Here is an 18604-nt window from a genome sequence, read left to right on the forward strand (position 1 = left end):
TATAAGAGATCTATAGCCACTACTCCAGAAGATGAATTATTGAAAAAAAATGTTCTCAGCTCTACCTATGCTGTCCTTCAGACCTTCACCTAATCTGAAACAAAAACTAGTGAAAAGCAAATTCCCAACAGAACTCACAAAGAAGAGAATGGCACACACCAAGCTGTAAACTGTGCCACCCCATTTCACTGGATTCCATAGTCACTCTCATGGGAAAAACATTCAGCATAATGGAATCCTATATATTCTTATCTCTTTTTTTAATTTCAAAATAATTTTTATTGAGAAATATTATATAAAGAGAGGACCAAAAACAACAACAACAACAAACAAATTAATGCGATACTCAATACATCTGCAAAGTTACAAACAGCAAAAGTTACATCTGCACACTTTATTGTATTTTATTCATTTTTGAATGCTGAAATTAGGGTTGATAAAGACAGAGAGGTTCCTACACTTTCTGAAATATGGAAATAGAATTAGATCTTTCAGCTAGTTTTGATTCATATTTATATAACAAACTTAAGAATTCCATCAAAATGCAAAAGACAATTTACTATTATCTTTCCGTTACAATAAAATAGTTTTTAAAGCAGTGACCATCATGATATCAAATAGAAAGATAACACATCAGATTAGCATAAAGAGTGAAAGATAATTAACTTAAATGATAGTGGGATAGATAAGTGCAAAATATCAGAAATTCTTTGCCAGAGGACAAAAAGAATGAAGCTGCAGGCACAAGAAAAGCATATGTTCCAAAAAGACCAGAATTTGTTAGATAAATCAAATTTCAGTCTGTATTGTTTAACTGGGTCTATAATGATCTATGCATTAGAAAAAGCATGGGTTGTAAAAAGGGAGCAGACACCAGTGACATATTTATTTTAGTCTAAAACCATTGCCATTGAGCATTAATAAATTACTCAATTTCATCTGATCATATGTTTAAGTGGATATTGTAATGTCAATTTTAGATATTAATAATTTGTAAAAATTGGGTACTCATTTGCCAAGTATAGCCTCTGAAAAAAACAAAACAGTATAGATGTCAGGGAATGAGGACAGATGAGCAATTAATAACGTGGAGGCATGTAAAGTAATTTTTTAATTTGAAAGTATTGAAATAATTATGAATCAGGTAAGGAAAATTGTGTTTGAAGCATTGAAAAGGGCAAAATCTTACTATTTAATATGATATCTTTCATATGATGGATTCTATGTAAAGACCAGCTTTTCCAGAGAAAAGGATTATTGTTAATATGCAACTTATTATTATACCATAATGGGGATAGGGAGGATGAAAGAATGGAATTCAGCAATTTATGGTTGAGATTATTTATAAATCAACCAACGAATAGAGGACAAGTAATAACAAGGGTTCTTGCTATTCTATACCGCTCTCAGAAACCTGTGATATTCAGGACACTTGAGTATCCAGACATAACTGGTACAGGTGCAAAGTATCTTTCATCGAGCCGGTATTTTCATGTGCAAAACTACAAATGTGCAAAAAGCTATAATAAAGTGCTACGTGAAATAAATACTATTAAAAAATTTGCACTTAGCTTTTATATGTACTTGATTTGTAGTGGATCATTGTAGTAAACAAAAATTGGCTAAACGCCCTACGGGACCCGTTTCGCCACAGTCAAGGGCTTCATCGGGGGTCTTGTATTTATGAACTACAATAAACAAAAACATAAAACAATCAGTATATCTATAATACACTAGTGCAAGAAAACTCTCTCTAAAATTGTCTATGAAGGAAGTACTCACTGTGCAACTTTGTTTGAGCTGACACGTAAAAAATGGCGCTGGCGATTTTTAAACGCCGCGCATGCGCTTTTTAAACCTTCTGCAAAGATGACGTATATGTTAACCTTGCGCATGTGTCAACAAAATATCATATACTCAAAGTCTATTTGTTGCGTAGTGCCCCCCTAGCGGGGCATTGCATTCAGATGAATCATGCTTTTGCAGACTTGAAATGTTTTGGAATTGATAGAGAGGTACAGACTATGAGAGGTGGGGACAGGCAACGAAGGTTACACCAGCGTGAATTCCGGTGGATTTTTAGATTAGATACTCTGAAACCGAAAGGGTTAAATTCAAAGATTGACTGGTGTTCATTCTTTTAATAATATCAATATTTGTTGATGGTATGGGGCATGCATGTATGTTGGTAACATTTTAGTTTGTATAGTTAAAATCGCAACAAATAGACTTTGAGTATATGATATTTTGTTGACACATGCGCAAGGTTAACATATACGTCATCTTTGCAGAAGGTTTAAAAAGCGCATGCGCGGCGTTTAAAAATCGCCAGCGCCATTTTTTACGTGTCAGCTCAAACAAAGTTGCACAGTGAGTACTTCCTTCATAGACAATTTTAGAGAGAGTTTTCTTGCACTAGTGTATTATAGATATACTGATTGTTTTATGTTTTTGTTTATTGTAGTTCATAAATACAAGACCCCCGATGAAGCCCTTGACTGTGGCGAAACGGGTCCCGTAGGGCGTTTAGCCAATTTTTGTTTACTACAATGATCCACTACAAATCAAGTACATATAAAAGCTAAGTGCAAATTTTTTAATAGTATTTATTTCACGTAGCACTTTATTATAGCTTTTTGCACATTTGTAGTTTTGCACATGAAAATACCGGCTCGATGAAAGATACTTTGCACCTGTACCAGTTATGTCTGGATACTCAAGTGTCCTGAATATCACAGGTTTCTGAGAGCGGTATAGAATAGCAAGAACCCTTGTTATTACTTGTCCTCTATTCGTTGGTTGATTTATTTTGATTCGTTTAAGAGGACCTAGTCCATTGTTTGTGGTTAAGTATATTACTGAGATTATTTATAGCCTGAAGAGTGTCAGACAGTATATTGATATCATAATTATCAGTTGGAAATACAGAACCAAATCTAAATCTAAGAGGAATAGGTGAAGACAGATAATGTTCCAAGGGCAGCCAAACTGGATCTTATATCAATAGAATCAAAATCTAAATACCACCAGGAGGCAGCTCTGAGCAAAAAGGCCTGATGTAAATAGCAAATGAGAGAACATTTTTACCTCCATGGTCTTTAGGTGACTTTAATTGTCTACAGCTATATGTGAAGAGGTTTAACTTTCCAAAGGGAAGTCAAAAGCAAGTTCTCAATTTTATGAAAACAAGATATAGGAAATTATATTGGTAAAAAATATAGTACTTGTGGAGCTGTCATTGTTTTTATGGATTCTAGACCCCAACAGGTCAAATTAAAGGGGGACCATTTAAAAAATAATTATTTTTTTTCTTTTAGCAATACATCAATTTACAAGCATCCACTTGTTTATGGAAATGTGGAACAAGAAAAATTAAACAAGAATTCTTAATGACATCTAACAATTTATCAGAATTAACTTTTAATGTGTCCTAAATATTTGTCTTGAAGAGTAAACCAAGGTACTTATGTAATACCTTTAGCACACCAACAGATAGATATGGAATTAAGAACAGATTTAGAACAATGCACATTAGGAGGTAACAATTCCATTTTTGCCCAATTAACACACCTCCAGGAACATGTGTGGTCTGGAGATGGACGCCTTTATACCTCTCAGAAGGGAATTAGCTTTGGTCCTTCATCTCCTTGGAATGCTCTTATCTCCTCCATTTCCAGGGCTGCATGTTGATTCTTCAGTTCATGGACAGTATTGATCCTGCAGAGTTCTGTAAACTGAGTCCATCTGTCCTACCTCAGCACAGCCTCTTCTTCCCCACTCCTGGAAATCTTTGATGCCTCAAGAAGCAGAACTTCAACTCAAGACCCCTGGCACCTAATCCATTACACCAGTCACTAAGTCACACTTCTTCATCAACAGAATTGTGTATCACTATTTATTCTTTCATGTGGCATGCTGCCATTTATCAAATACATCAAAGTGGTTTAACCTGTAATTGCTAGAAGGATTTAAAATGAAAATATAAAGATATGGGGCAAGTCTATAAAATTGTTGTTAACACTTTTATATAATAATAATAATAACTTTATTCTTATATACCGCCACAATCTTGCGACTTCTAGGCGGTTTACAATGAAGAGAAACTGTACAGACAGCGAATTACAGAGTATAGCATTGAACATCTAGTGATAGTAACAGGAGAGTTACAGGGTCTGTGTATTACACGGTTTCACAATGAGTAGCATTATACAGTCGACGATATTCAGAGCATAAGTAGGAGAAGAGAAAGGAGATTGCGCTTTGAGTTACAAAGGTGCAAGACTGCAAAGGTGAAAAAGATAACATAAGATGTTGATGAGAAGTAAGTTGTTAACTTGGTACATTTGAACGAAGGACAGGCACCAGTGGGAAAAACTGGTAACAATTAAAGATAGAAATTTTGGCAGAAGAGGGTAGACGGACTCCTTGGGATGGGAGGAGGCTCCGATTTTATGGGAGAAGTCTGGTTAGGTTATAAATTTCTTAAACAAGGTGGTTTTTAGTTCTTTCCTAAAGATACTATATGATTCTCTGGCGGCATCAGTGAAGTAGCCTGTCCAAGTTTGCAGTCTACCTGCTTGGAATTTGAATGTTCTATCAAAGAAGGTGCGATATCTTATACACATGTAAATGTTTAGAATACTATCATGAAGACATGTTTCCCTGAGTGTTCCCGGTACCAGCGTTTCAAACTGGAGTTATAGAGGTCAGTTCAGTCTAACTTCAGATATTAAGCAGAAACAGAGACTCCTGAAGCAGGGAATTTATTGCAGAAACATGGCCCCGAGTCAAGTTTATTTTAATGTATTGAACCTCTGGCTGTAATGAACAATTTTCAATTCATACTCTGATTCCTGGCTGGAGCCTGTTAGTCCATCTCTACTCCTTTCCCTTTTTCTGCACATATGTGCATACATGTCATATTCCTGCCTAAGTGGTATTCTGTAAGAACGTGCACATCTTCCATAGCAAATACTTTGCAGGTGGGTTCATGTGTGGGTGGAGCATAGATAGAACTCATACTTACCTGCATAATTTATAGAATCCTATTAAGTATGAACCTACCTTCAGCATTTAATAATAATAATAACAATTTATATACCACAGGACCGTGAAGTTCTATGCAGTTTACAATGATTAAAGATGTTACAGATTGAGTGGAATAAACAAAGTACAGACTTAGTGATTAACAGTTCTAGAGATCGTTTGTTGTGGACTAAAATTGTATAGGTTGGTTTCCTAAGTATTTCAGGAACAGATGTGTTTTTAGGCGTTTCCTGAATTCCCTATAAGTGACTGTGGTTACACCAGATCTATGGCTGGTTGAAGGGGTCATACCTAAATACTACCCAGCATTATTTAACCAAACTGGAACAGCTCCTGGCCGGTTAAATAGCACTAAGCCAGCTAAGTGCTAATATTCAATGTGAGATGGTCACTGAATATTAGTTTTTAGTAGCTTTGGGGATAGCCAGCTATGTTGCACAAATTAGCTGACTATCTGTGAAATGTAAAGCACTGGTCAACTCATTTTAGCGACCAAATCAGACCACTTAAATAGCTAGTCTATTTTTGGCTGTTCTAAACTTAGCTGGCCAACGCTGAATATCAACTTAGCTGGCTAAATTTACAGTGGCCAAAAATAGGCCGGATATTGGGCTCAGTGCCAATTGCAGGAGTCAGTCTGGCTAACTCACACAGTCTAAATATTGGATCGTACATATGTATATCACCTGTCATGTTAGTATTCTATAAAGAAAAGCAGGCTCCTAGTTTCCTTTATAGAATAGGATCCTACCAGCCATCTTCAATTGCCTTCTTTAAGAAATTTCCACAGACATAAGACTGGGAGGGGTGGTCTTATAACTATCGGCTATAGACAAGCAAAACTGACCAAAATGATTCCTTTCTTATTTCCTAAACTCATACCCATAACTTTTTATTGGATTCTAGAACAAATAAATGTGGAAATACAGATCAACAACAAAGTTATAGTTGATATCTATTTATTGGAGCACCTTAATGTTTCTTTGACAAACTTTGGAATAATCAATATTGTCTTTTTTTTCCTATATATGCTCCAGCAATATCACAGCCTCCTATGGTTGTGGCTTCTAAGCAGTGTATTTTTTGTAGTAAGGCACTTTGCATATATCTCTGACAATACTGCCTACCCGAGGCTTGCACAGCAGTAATTCGAGGGCTTTCAGCAGTGATGTTATAAGAAGCAGGCTAATGCAGTCACCTGCCTTATCTGATTTTCTTAGATAAATCAGTGGAAAACTTAGAAGTATAAATTCATCCATGCAGTAGGATAAAAGTGGGACTGGATAGCCAAATATTGGTGGCAAGGAACCAGTTGACAACTCTGCAGCACTGCCCAATCATTTCATGCAAGATTTCTACCTTTGTCTCCTGCAGCAGATCTTTTGGTGTGTGTTTGAGGGAAGGGGCCTGGTATAACTCCTGACTGGACAGAAACATACTTGAATAGTGAGTTGAAAACGCTCTCTAATAGTCACAGTGATGTCTCTGCACATCAGAGCCCTCTCAGTGCTGTACAATCATAACTGGTTAAAAAATTCCTGTTAGCACAGGGGAAGGCTTCTGTGAAGCTGGGGAAAAAAAATCACTTGCTACATAAAGCAATAATATATATATATATATATATATATTTTTTTTTTTTTAAACACCTTATGCTTATTCTGTCATACACTAGAGAAGCTGCATTCCTGTCGTCTGCTTTGGTCTTGCGTTTGATTTTTTGACAGCATTCTTTGGTTTGATGGCTGCTTGCTGTTAGAGAGTCAAGGCATAGCCAGAGCTAGCACAAGTCGATGAACAATTGAAACAATATTCTAGAGATCATCTCAGTCTCATATAGAAGCTAACTGACATTTCACAACATGCCTCCTCAGGAGATGTGCCACATTTGCTTATTATCCCAGGACAAGCAGGCATAATATTCTCACATGTGGGTGACGTCATCTACGGAGCCCCGATGCGGACAGCATTTCAAGCAAACTTGATTGAAGATTCAAGTTTGCTGTGCTGCACCACGCATGTGTGCCTCCTGCTCCACTAGAGGGCGCATCCCCTCCTCGTGGTCTCCAGTTCGTTTTTTTCCGCTGTGCTAAGAAGACACGTTTTTTCTTAGCTCTGCCCCAGTACCTTCTTTGCACCACGATTTGTTGTTTTTTCTTCGTTAAAAGTCGCTGTGCGTATAAAATTTCTTTCTTCTTCCTGCTCTTCGCGCTTTTTTCTCACGATCCGGGGGCTCCCGGGTCGTCGCGGCCGCGTGGCCTGATTGGCCGCGGTCGCTTGGACTTCCTATGTCCCGGCCCGTTTCGGGCTTTAAAAAGTGCACCGGGTGCGAGCGTCTTCTATCACTCACAGACCCGCATCGCTGGTGCATCCTCTGCCTGGGGGCCGATCATCCAACAGAAACTTGCCCCCGGTGCGCAACCTTCCAACACCGGGCGCTCCGCCGCCGCCGGGCCCGCATGGCGGACCTATTTGCTGCCGATCAACCCTCGACCTCGGCCTCGAGATTGGCCCCGGCTTCGGCCCCGGCCTCGATCTCGGCCTCGGGTACTCGACCTTGAAGACCCCGAGCTCTCAAAAGTCTTTGGCTCCGGGTAAGTCCCCTCTTCCTTCCTCAGGTTCCATACCTCCAAAGAAGCCAACCTCGGGGACAATGGCCGGACAAGGGGGGAGTTCCTTGCCCACAGCCCCGGCGAAACCCCCGAAGACCTCGGGACGTGCCTCCACCACTCGGGAATGCTCTGAATCGAGATCGCCCCCGGTGGAGTGCACCGCGGCCTCGGACATGCCGTCAATGCTGTCCGTGCCGATATTCCAGGAGCTGCTCCGAGCAATGATCACAACGGAGCTCTCCGCTGCCATGGCTCACCTTCAACCGGCCTCGACCTCAATCTCGCGTGCGCCGGACCAGCCTGAGCAACGCGTCAAGACCCCTCGAGGCAAAGCACGCCGTTTTTGCCGCCTCTCTTCTTCCTCGGATTCCTCTCCGAGGCACTCGAGGTGCGCGTCCCCGGTGGAGCACCGCGGGGTGAAACGAAAATCGAAGCCCCTCTCTAAAAAGGCCCGGAGTTCGCCTCCGGTTCGAGGCCGCTCCCCCTCGACCCGATCGGGGGGACCGCTACGGGTTACCGAGCTGTCTCTCACTAACCCACAGCTCTTACTGACTCCCCCTCGGAAGAAAGCTCACCCCTCTAGAGTGTCCGCGGCGGTTCCTCCTGGACGCGAAGGCCGGACACTAGACAAATTCGGACGCTGTTTGTATCAGAACTCTATGATGGCCTCTAGGGTCCTGAACTACACTTTTACCTTTTCCTCCTACCTGAAACACCTCATTGGGCTGCTGGCTTCCTTCTCGGGTGACCTACCTGCCCCTCGCCAGGCAGCGTTTGGCCTCCTCCTCGAGGATTTTTCCAACCTCCGACTGCACTTGTTCCATGCCGCTTACGATGGCTTTGAACTGTCTTCCAGGGTCGCAGCCTTCGCGGTGGCCATGCGCCGACTGGCGTGGCTAGGGCTCGTCGATATGGACCCTAACCTGCAAGATCGATTAGCTAACCTCCCTTGCGTCGGGAAGGAACTGTTTGACGACACCATCGAGGCAGCTACGAAACGGTTGTCGGAACACGAACGTTCCTTCGCATCCCTTGTCCGGCAAAAACCTAAACCACAAGCCTCTCGCCCCTTCCGGGGATTGCCTCGCCGCTACCCCCAGAAGTCTACTCCGGCCTTTTCCAGACCACCGCCGCGACGCCCTCAGGCTCACTCTAGGGCTCCACCAAAATCACAGCCCACTGCGCCTGCGAAGCCGTCTCCTTCCCATCGGGGGCCGCCTACAAGCCAACTACCCTCGCTGGGAAGCCATAACGTTGGACTCATGGGTCCTTGGCGTGATCTCATCAGGGTACTCACTCAACTTTCGGGAGGTTCCTCCCGACAGCCCACCGAGTGCATGTCCTCCCAATCGAGCGCAGCTGTCCCTCCTCCTCTCCGAGGCACAGGACCTCCTTCGCCTGCGGGCGGTGGAACCGGTTCCCCAAAATCAAAGGGGCCAAGGGTTTTACTCCCGATACTTCCTGGTACCGAAGAAGACGGGAGACCTGCGCCCGATCCTGGACTTGAGGCGCCTGAACAAATTTCTGACGAGGGAAAAGTTTCGGATGCTTTCCCTTCCGATTCTTTACCCCCTGATCGATGAGGGCGATTGGCTCTGCTCCCTCGATTTGAAGGAGGCCTACACCCATGTTCCGGTGCACCCTGCTTATCGCAGATTCCTCCGCTTTCAGGTGGGGGATCTCCACCTACAATACCGGGTTCTCCACTTCGGCCTGTCCTCGTCCCCCCGAGTCTTCACGAAGTGCCTCGTAGTGGTCACGGCTGCCTTGCGCTCCCAGGGTCTGCAAGTATTCCCATACCTGGACGATTGGCTGATCAAAGCCCCAACCAGGGAGGGGGTTATCTCAGCGACCCAACAGACTATTACTTTGCTTCAGTGTCTGGGGTTCGAGATAAACTTTCTAAAATCCCAGCTGTGCCCCTCTCAGTCCTTACAATTCATCGGGGCCGTGCTGGACACGGTCCGTCTTCGTTCCTTCCTCCCCCCTCAGCGGCGGGAGGCATTGGTAAATCTGAGCCGACAGGTATCGAGATCGACCTCGGTCTCGGCACGACAGATGATGACGCTCCTCGGCCATATGGCCTCCACAGTCCACGTTACCCTGCTTGCTTGCCTTCACCTGCGGTTACCACAGTGAACTTTGGCATCACAATGGCATCAGGATCGTGACCCGATCAACCGCCATGTGACAGTTGCAAAGCTTGCTCCGTTGGTGGACCGACTCTTTGAATCTTTCCAAGGGTTTGCTCTTTCTCGCCCCTCCACACCACAAGGTCCTAACCACGGACTCGTCAGAGTACGCTTGGGGGGCTCATGTAGACGGTCTACACACTCAAGGTCTGTAGACTACAGAGGACCGTCGCTGCCACATCAACGTGCTGGAGCTTCGGGCCATTTACCTCGCCGCGGTGGCCTTTCAGCATCTGCTTCACGACCGGGTGGTTCTCGTCCGCACAGACAACCAGGTGGCGATGTACTACGTAAACAAGCAAGGAGGGACGGGGTCTTGGCCCCTCTGCCAGGAGGCCTTATGGCTCTGGGAATGGGCGGTCTCCCAAAACATCTCCCTTCGAGCGGTTTACATCCAAGGGGAACAAAACTACCTGGCGGACAGGCTCAGCCGCCTCCTCCAGCCACACGAGTGGTCCCTGCATTCTCAGGTGCTGCGACAGGTGTTCGACACGTGGGGGACTCCCCAGATAGATCTGTTCGCCTCCCCCGACAATCACAAACTGCCTCTCTTCTGTTCAAGGATATACTCCCCGGACCGTCTCGAGGCCGATGCCTTCCTCCTAGATTGGGAGGGAAAATTCCTCTATGCGTTCCCGCCGTTTCCTCTGATTCTGAGGATGCTGGTCCATCTAAAATCTCCTGAGGGCCACTCTGATCTTGATCGCCCCTCGATGGCCCCGCCAGCCTTGGTTTTCCCGACTACTTCAACTCAGTGTCAGGGAACCTCTGCTTCTGCCTGTCTTTCCGTCTCTGCTATCTCAGAGTCGGGGTTCACTGTTACATCCCAATCTTCAGTCTCTTCATCTGACTGCTTGGTTTCTCTCCCCTTGACTTCCTTCCCTGTATCTCAGTCAGTCAGGGAAGTGTTGGAGGCTTCTCGGAAAGTCTCGACTAGACTCTGCTATTCCCAGAAGTGGACTAGATTCTCGTCCTGATGCTCCTCTCACCGCCAGGACCCAGTGTCGGTCCCTGTGTTTTTGGTTCTGGAGTATTTGCTCCATTTATCTCACTCTGGCCTGAAGACCAATTCCATTCGAGTCCATCTCAGCGCAATTGCTGCCTTTCATCAGCCCCTGGAAGGGAAGGCTCTTTCACTCCATCCCTTGGTTTCCCGTTTCATGAAGGGGCTTTTGAATGTTCATCCTCCCCTCAAACCGCCTCCGGTGGTTTGGGATCTTAATGTGGTTCTAGCTCAACTGATGAAACCTCCATTTGAGCCTATGGATAAGTGTCATCTTAAGTTCCTCACTTGGAAAGTGATCTTCCTACTCACTCTCACTTCTGCTCAGAGGGTTAGCGAGCTGCAGGCCTTGGTGGCGGACCCACCTTTCACGGTATTCCACCACGACAAGGTGGTCCTCCGCACTCACCCTAAGTTTTTGCCTAAGGTGATATCTGATTTTCATCTCAACCAGTCCATTGTTCTGCCTGTGTTCTTTCCCAAGCCCCACTCTCACCCTGGAGAGGTGGCTCTCCACACTCTTGACTGCAAGAGGGCGTTGGCTTTCTACCTTCAATGCACTCAGTCTCATCGGACAGTTCCACAATTGTTTTTGTCCTTTGACCCTAATAGGTTGGGGCGCCCAGTTTCCAAGCGCACCTTGTCCAACTGGTTGGCTGCTTGCATTTCTTTCTTCTACGCTCAGGCTGGTCTTGCGCTGCATGGTCGAGTTACGGGACATAAAGTCCGAGCGATGGCAGCTTCGGTAGCTTTCCTCAGGTCCACGCCTATTGAGGATACCTGCAAGGCTGCCACGTGGTCTTCGGTTCATACTTTCACCTCTCACTACTGCCTGGATACACTGTCCAGAAGCGATGGCCGGTTCGGCCAATCGGTATTACATAATCTGTTTTCTTAAATTGCCAACTTCCCTCCACCCCTTCGTTATTAGCTTGGAGGTCACCCACATATGAGAATATCATGCCTGGGATAAAGCACTGTTACTTACCGTAACAGGTGTTATCCAGGGACAGCAGGCATATATTTTCACAACCCGCCCACCTCCCCGGGGTTGGCTTCTTTGCTGGATATGTGAACTGGAGACCACGAGGAGGGGATGCGCCCTCTAGTGGAGCAGGAGGCACACATGCGAGGTGCAGCACAGCAAACTTGAATCTTCAATCAAGTTTGCTTGAAATGCTGTCCGCATCGGGGCTCCATAGATGACGTCACCCACATGTGAGAATATATGCCTGCTGTCCCTGGATAACACCTGTAACAGTAAGTAACTGTGCTTTCTGTTCACTTCCAGAGGGAAGGATTTGGAAGAAAGAGGGAATAAGCATTGCTAGGTATTTTTATGGGGTTTTTTATGGGGGGGGAGGGAGTATTGTTTGTTTTTCCACATTTCATTGCACTTCTAAGATATAATGGTTTGGCTAACCTGAAATGATCAAACGGTATCTTTCACACATCTTAGAGAATCTAGTGACTAATTTGCTTTTAGAAAGAGCACTTCTGAGCCTATAGAGCAGGGGTAGAGAACTCCTGTCCTCGAGAGCCGTATTCCAGTCGGGTTTTCAGGATTTCCGCAATGAATATGCATGAGATCTATTTGCATGCACTGCTTTTAATGCATATTCATTGGGGAAATCCTGAAAACCCGACTGGAATATGGCTCTCGAGGACCGGAGTTCCCTACCCCTGCTATAGAGGTAGATCTGTTATGAATACCTGCCTCCTGTGTTGAATGTTTAAGCATTTTCCTATTGAGGTACAGCAGTTTATACTGGCCTTAGCAAAGCACAAGGATCCATTTATATTAAAAACTTTCTCACCATCTGCCATATAAAAGGCAGTATCTTTTATAGTCCTCCATATTTTCTATTGTAGCCCTGGCTCTGCCCACTCATGGCTTTCAGGCTCTGGCTCACAGGAAAGTGTGGTGTGGTGGTTAGAACCACAGCCTCAGCACCCTGAGATTGTGGGTTCAGACCCTGCACTGCTCATTGTAACCCTGAGCAAGTCACTTAATCCTCCACTGTCCCAAGTAAAGTAGATAGATTGTGAGCCCATTGGAAAAGATAGGGAAAATGCTAGAGTACCTGTATATAAACCACTTTGAATGTGGTTGTGTAACTACAAAAAGACAGTATACAAGTCCCTATCCCTAACTAGGGCTCACAAAATGTATGTTCTTTGGGTCACTTGAGTCACAATCTTAGTCTCTTTTGAGTTTGGGCTTAGGCTGGTACTGAATAGATCTGGTAGGCCGAAGGGTTCACAATTCTGGGTCTCAATTGCCACACTCAGTCTCTTGCTCAACTGTAGTTTGAAAGAAATTGAGCGAGAGCCAAGGGGTACCTGAAAACAACAACTTTTAATTTAACTTGACTGTAGATATCAAACTCAGCTATTTACAATTTCTTCAATCTTGGCAGTCATCAGGTTTAAAGGTTCTTTTTATGTTATCTAACCCCAAGTCACATCTAGTTCAATATAAAAGTGTCCTCTCATTTGTTCTCACCCATTCACAGTCTCTGTTCTCTCCTGGGATCCCCTTTGCAAAAAATGAAGTCCTAAAATTTCTTCTGTTGTGAACCTCCTTAGGTTCCCCCTTTCTTCTCTCCTGCTGTTTGTTATGTTCCAAACCATAAGCAGTGGAACACGTTTTTGTTTGGGAGGGATCCAAAACACCCAGCAGGATCCTGCAGCACATCTCTCTCTAGCTCCCGACTCCACCACCCACCTCCTCCCAGTCTCCGTAATTTGAAGTCTTTGGGCAGCCGCCTCGCAGCGTCAATGAGCAGATCTGCCCCAGAAGTGTTCATTCTGCAGCGACACTCATTGACGCTGCACAGCAGCTGCCTGAAGACTTAAAATTACAGCGATCAGAAGGAGGTGGGTAGGAGAACAGAGCCACTCATTACCGACTCCTCCAACTGCCAGTCTTTGGGGAGACCATGGCCCCTGTGGCCTCCCTCATTCTGACACCCATGTTGCAAACCCTCTCAGGCTGCCAATAAAGTGGGTTTTGAAGACCAGACTCGCTCTGCTCTCTTCTATTGGACCTTGTGTTTAGTCGTGCAGAGGCGATCACCACCTTTTTAGCTCTGAAGGAAAACTCAAAAGGACAACTTAACTGGGTTATGACTGAACTGGATAAGAAGCAGGAGGAAGATGCAAGGCCAAACATAAATAGGATACCTTACCTTCCTGTTAATTAGGTCAATGTGTTGGGTTTGGTGGGGGAGGTACATGCCCATAGTGTCTAATTCATGTGCTGACTTTTACTGGATGATTATATTATAAATGAAATGTGTTTTACTTGATCCATGAAAAGAGGCAATAATGTATGAAAAGCTCGACATTGTGAATTTTAGCACTTTTCCTAGTGATCCAGAGCAGTAAAAATGAAGATATCAAAGACACTTCCACATTAAAAGAAAAAACTAATCAGAGCCAGATCAAATGCAAAATTATCAGAAAAGGGAAATCCATAGCTGCCTTTAAGGAAGATGCACATTGTGGCTGGGCCAGGCTTTTGGCAAGCGAAAGACCCGTCTCGGACCGGAGGCAAGATTTTGGGCGCCTTTCATTTGGTTGGTGAAAAGAAAAACACATAATTTTTCAGGATTCAGTTCAAAATAAGGTTTACACTTTATTTGTCCATAAGAAAACCCCCCAAAAAATATCAGACTTAAATCCAGTGACAATTTCCCTGCAGTTCAGTCTTCACTGCTACCTGGGTAAAGCATGCATTCTCATTATTGTGTTTCATTTCAAAGATCATCGCTACCAGGCTTCATTTGCCTCCAATACTAATGTCCAAATAATATGATAGTCTTTATTGGGACCCCTCTTAGGGAGCGCTCACCAGCTTACTCCCCTCTCTTAAGGCAATGCCTAGTATATCATAGCCAGTCCAAACAGTAAACCAGAACAGTTTTCATTGACTTTTGGTTTCTCAGCTTTCACTGCTTTTCTCTCTAGGGATGTCTCCCGTTCTGCCTAAGCAGTGGGGTTGGAAACAAACAACCCTTCCTGTGCATAAAGTTGTACTATGCCCCACCCAGTTTCCAAACCCTCCTTGCTTATGCCCGGCAGTTTAAAAGTTTGTTGAAGGGATTGGCTAATTTCCCTAGCACTTGTGCTTGGTCCCGGTTTCTTATCAGCACTCTGTAGCCCTCCCCCAGTACCAACACATTCCTAGCTCATTTAATATTCTGGTTAGAGAAACGTTGCCAAGAGCAGTGCTGGTGAGCAGTTTCATTACAGCTCTATGCCTTCTCCTGACAAATTATATTCTTCTGGGCTATTAGCATGGCTCTCCCAGCCCATACTACTGGTATCACAATCATACTCAGCTATTTCCATGCTTTCTGCATTTACATTTTCCCATTCCCCTCCCCTTTCAGGGTAGTTAGAAGAACAGGCTGGCTAAATTTCCCTTCCCCCCTCTGTAGCATTACTTTGCCTTTCCCTTACAAAACCTTCTGCAAGGTCCCAGTACTTAGCTGCTTGAAGAATTTCTGTTTGTCCTTCTCTGGATGGCAAAACACTGTCTCTGTGGAGGGAATAATAATAATAATAATTTATTTCTTATATACCGCTATACCGTGAAGTTCGAAGTGGTTTACAATAAAGATACATTTGACAGTACATGGGATAGAAACGGGTTACAATAAAGATACATTTTGTCAGTACATGGGATACATGTTACAGTAAAGATATATTTTGTCAGTACATGGGATGCAAGTGTGGGCTGGGCTCGAGTCTCCTTTCCAGCCAAAGTTGGGGTTAATTTATTTCCCTTCTGTTTCTGTTTCTTCTGGGTTGATTCTCTATTTCACAGCTTGGTTTTGCAGGGAAACTTCTCTGCTCTTGGGAAAGGAAAAATGGCAATTAGACTGTGGTTTGGGAGCCCTGCCCACTGGGTTTCCTGGTGGATGGCTCTCCTGTTGTAACCCTGCCTAAAACCATATTCTCTGGCTGCTGAATTGGCTTAGCTTTAAGGATTGAGGGTTTTAGAGCCTGGCTTCCCTGTCACAACATTCACCCACTTCCCCCCCCCCCCTTTTATAAAACCATAGCATGGTTTTTAGCACCAGCCGCGGCAGTAACAGCTCCAACGCTTATAGGAATTCTATTTCACCACCACCCCTTTACAAAACCGTAATGTGGTTTATAGTGCCAGTCGCGGCAGTATTAGCTTCAACAGCTAATACTGCCGCGACTGGCGCTATAAACCACACTACAGTTTTGTAAAGGGGTGGTGGTGAAATATTTTATTTTAATACAGAGAACCATCAGATGGAGATGTTCACTTACTACCTAGAATCTTCACTGATCTTACATACTAGTACTTTTGTGTCTGATAGAAAAAGGAGCAAACATAGTAACGTGGAGGGGCATAATTAAAGAAACATCTTAAGTTTGTTTTTGGCCTAAGGTGCTACTTGCCCAAAGTTGGCAGCAGGAAAATGTCCATTCTCGAAAAATCAGTCCAAAATGTTTTTTGGGTTTTTTTTTCTCGAGAATGGCCTATCTGTATGTCCAGGCATTTAATCACCCAGACCGCCACTGCGTCTATCTTCATACTAGAGAATGACATAGGGACAAATTTGTCCCCATCCCTGCAGGAACTCAATTTCCCCGCAAGTTTTGTCGCTGCCTTGTCCCTGCCCCATTCCTGTAAGCTCTGCCTTAAGTGCACAAGCCTCAAACACTTATGATTTTAAAAATGTTTGAGGCTTGTGCAGATGAGGACGTAGCTTGCAGAACTGGGGCAGGGACAGGAAAAGAACTCGCAGGGATGGGGAAATGAGTTCCTATGGGGATAGGGAAAAATTTGACAGTGTCATTCTGTACTTTATACCATATTCTTGACCAAATATTCATCCAAGTCCCAAATGCCCAAAACAAGACCTTTTAGACATGGGAGGAGCCAGTCCTCGCCTAACACCACGATTCTCTAACCGGCATCTGTGTCATAAGCGCTGGTTAGAGAGTTTGAGAACCCATTCTTCCCCCACCCCCAAATGTCTGCGGCAGGAGGAGTGCCCAATTCCTCCTGCTGCCACCCCCACGACATCCCCCGGTAGGAGGGATACCAAGTCCCTCCTGGTGGAAACCCCACCCAAACTGGTGGAAACCCCACCCCACTGCAAAGGTTCTCGGTAGGAGGGATTCCCAATCCCTCCTGCTGGAATCCCCTCCCAAAGGTTAGGCCACCAGACCCCCCCCAAGCCCACCCAGACACCAAAATACCTCGTAGGTTGGCCAGCCAAATGAATGGTGTCTCCATCTGCCCTAAGGGATCTGGCCAATCAGAATCTTAGACCACTCTCAGTGCATCCCAGAATGCACTGTCAGACAGACATAAGATTCCAGTTGGCCCATGCACCTAAGGCCCTTCCTATGGGAGGGACCATAGGTGCATGGGCCAATCAGGGCCTTAGGCTCCTTCACGGTGCATCCTACGATGCACCAAGAAACCAGGACTGGCTGAATAGTTCTCTGTTGGCAGTTTTATAATAAGATAATTTCTGTTACTGTTCTTTTTTTTACCTTCTGTAGATTTGACTTGTCTCATGATCTCATAAGGTAAAGTCCAAGATGTTATTATCAGCAACATCTGTTGTTAATATTTCTTCTACACAATCCAAAATAAGGGTTGATTAAGGTTCTGGAGAACAGCTTTAATAACAAAGATTATCCAGGTGAACCTTGAGATCACCACCTAATATTTCAGGATATAAGCAACAAGGACTTCTAAATGACTTGGACTGGCTTCTGTTTGAGAGGATGTTGGGCTCAGTGGGCCATTGATCTGAACCAACATGGCACATGTTATGTTTCTAAGCTGCACAGAGCATGACTAACAGTTTTTTCCATGTCTGGTGCCATTGCAGGAATTTTGTGGTTTGAAGATTGGCTATAAAAAACTGATTGGTGCCTTGGGCAAGCTTGGGACTTGTAGGGTGGATCTATCATGCCCACATATACAGAAAACAGTTGCAGCACAGCAGATAACCACATAGGCCCAGGGAGCTTTTCCTGGAGCAGAAATGTTTAAATAGGTAGAAATTTTGCTTACACATGCTCTATATAATCCACACATGCTTGTCCCTTTGAAACTATAAAGGATTAATGATAAAGAAAATACAAGGAAGCAGTCCGCCTCTTGCTATTTTCTCAGAAACTAGCAACCATTAACAAGACTGCAGGAAACTTAAGCTGTCTCTTGCTACAATTAGGCCTGGATCCTGTGGCCATGATGAGCTGTTTTAGCTTTATCCTGGGCTGTAATAATGATAACTGCATCTTCCCTCCTCACCCCTCCCTTCATGTTTGGATTTTGAATCTATCTTGCCGAGTAAGTGAGTGTTTACATGTGAAAAAGTATTATTCTCAACAAACGCTTATCTTGACAGTAAAACAGGAGCTTTAATTTTGTGCAGAGCATATGGTAGCAAATTTTTCTAATAGTGCTCCTGTCATTCTCTGTATTGTAACCAGTATATAGGCTGAAAACTAGAAACTGGTGCTTCTTTTGCTCTTTGCCATGTGTTTATATGTATTTGATTGCTGATGAATTTTTGGAATTGCATTACCTGCATCTCCATAACAATCTCCCAGCCTTCCTCCTCAGGCTGATGGATTTCTGGGAGCCATTTTTGTTCAGTCTGCTGAAAAAAAAAAATGTTCCTAGGGCAGGGCAGGGCCTTATATGAACCTTCAGATGTGTACTTCTCAGGAGTGCCTCAAGACCC

The 18604-nt window shown here is 44.3% G+C and overlaps 1 protein-coding gene across 5 annotated transcripts in view; it reads left to right on the top strand.

Moving 5' to 3' along the window:
- ASTN2 (astrotactin 2) overlaps positions 1 to 18604 on the top strand; it is a 1902914-nt gene that overhangs the window by 902006 nt on the left and 982304 nt on the right. Inside the window, exon 1 of one of the 5 annotated variants that reach the window (XM_033961679.1) lies at positions 12087 to 12110. The exons of the other annotated variants lie outside the window; for them this stretch is intronic. The gene's annotated coding sequence lies outside the window, so the exon portion shown is untranslated. Of the gene's footprint in view, positions 1 to 12086; positions 12111 to 18604 lie in introns of those variants that run through there. 5 annotated transcript variants of the gene reach the window in all.

Source organism: Geotrypetes seraphini, chromosome 10 (genome assembly GCF_902459505.1).
Source record: "Geotrypetes seraphini chromosome 10, aGeoSer1.1, whole genome shotgun sequence".
Taxonomy (NCBI): domain Eukaryota; kingdom Metazoa; phylum Chordata; class Amphibia; order Gymnophiona; family Dermophiidae; genus Geotrypetes; species Geotrypetes seraphini.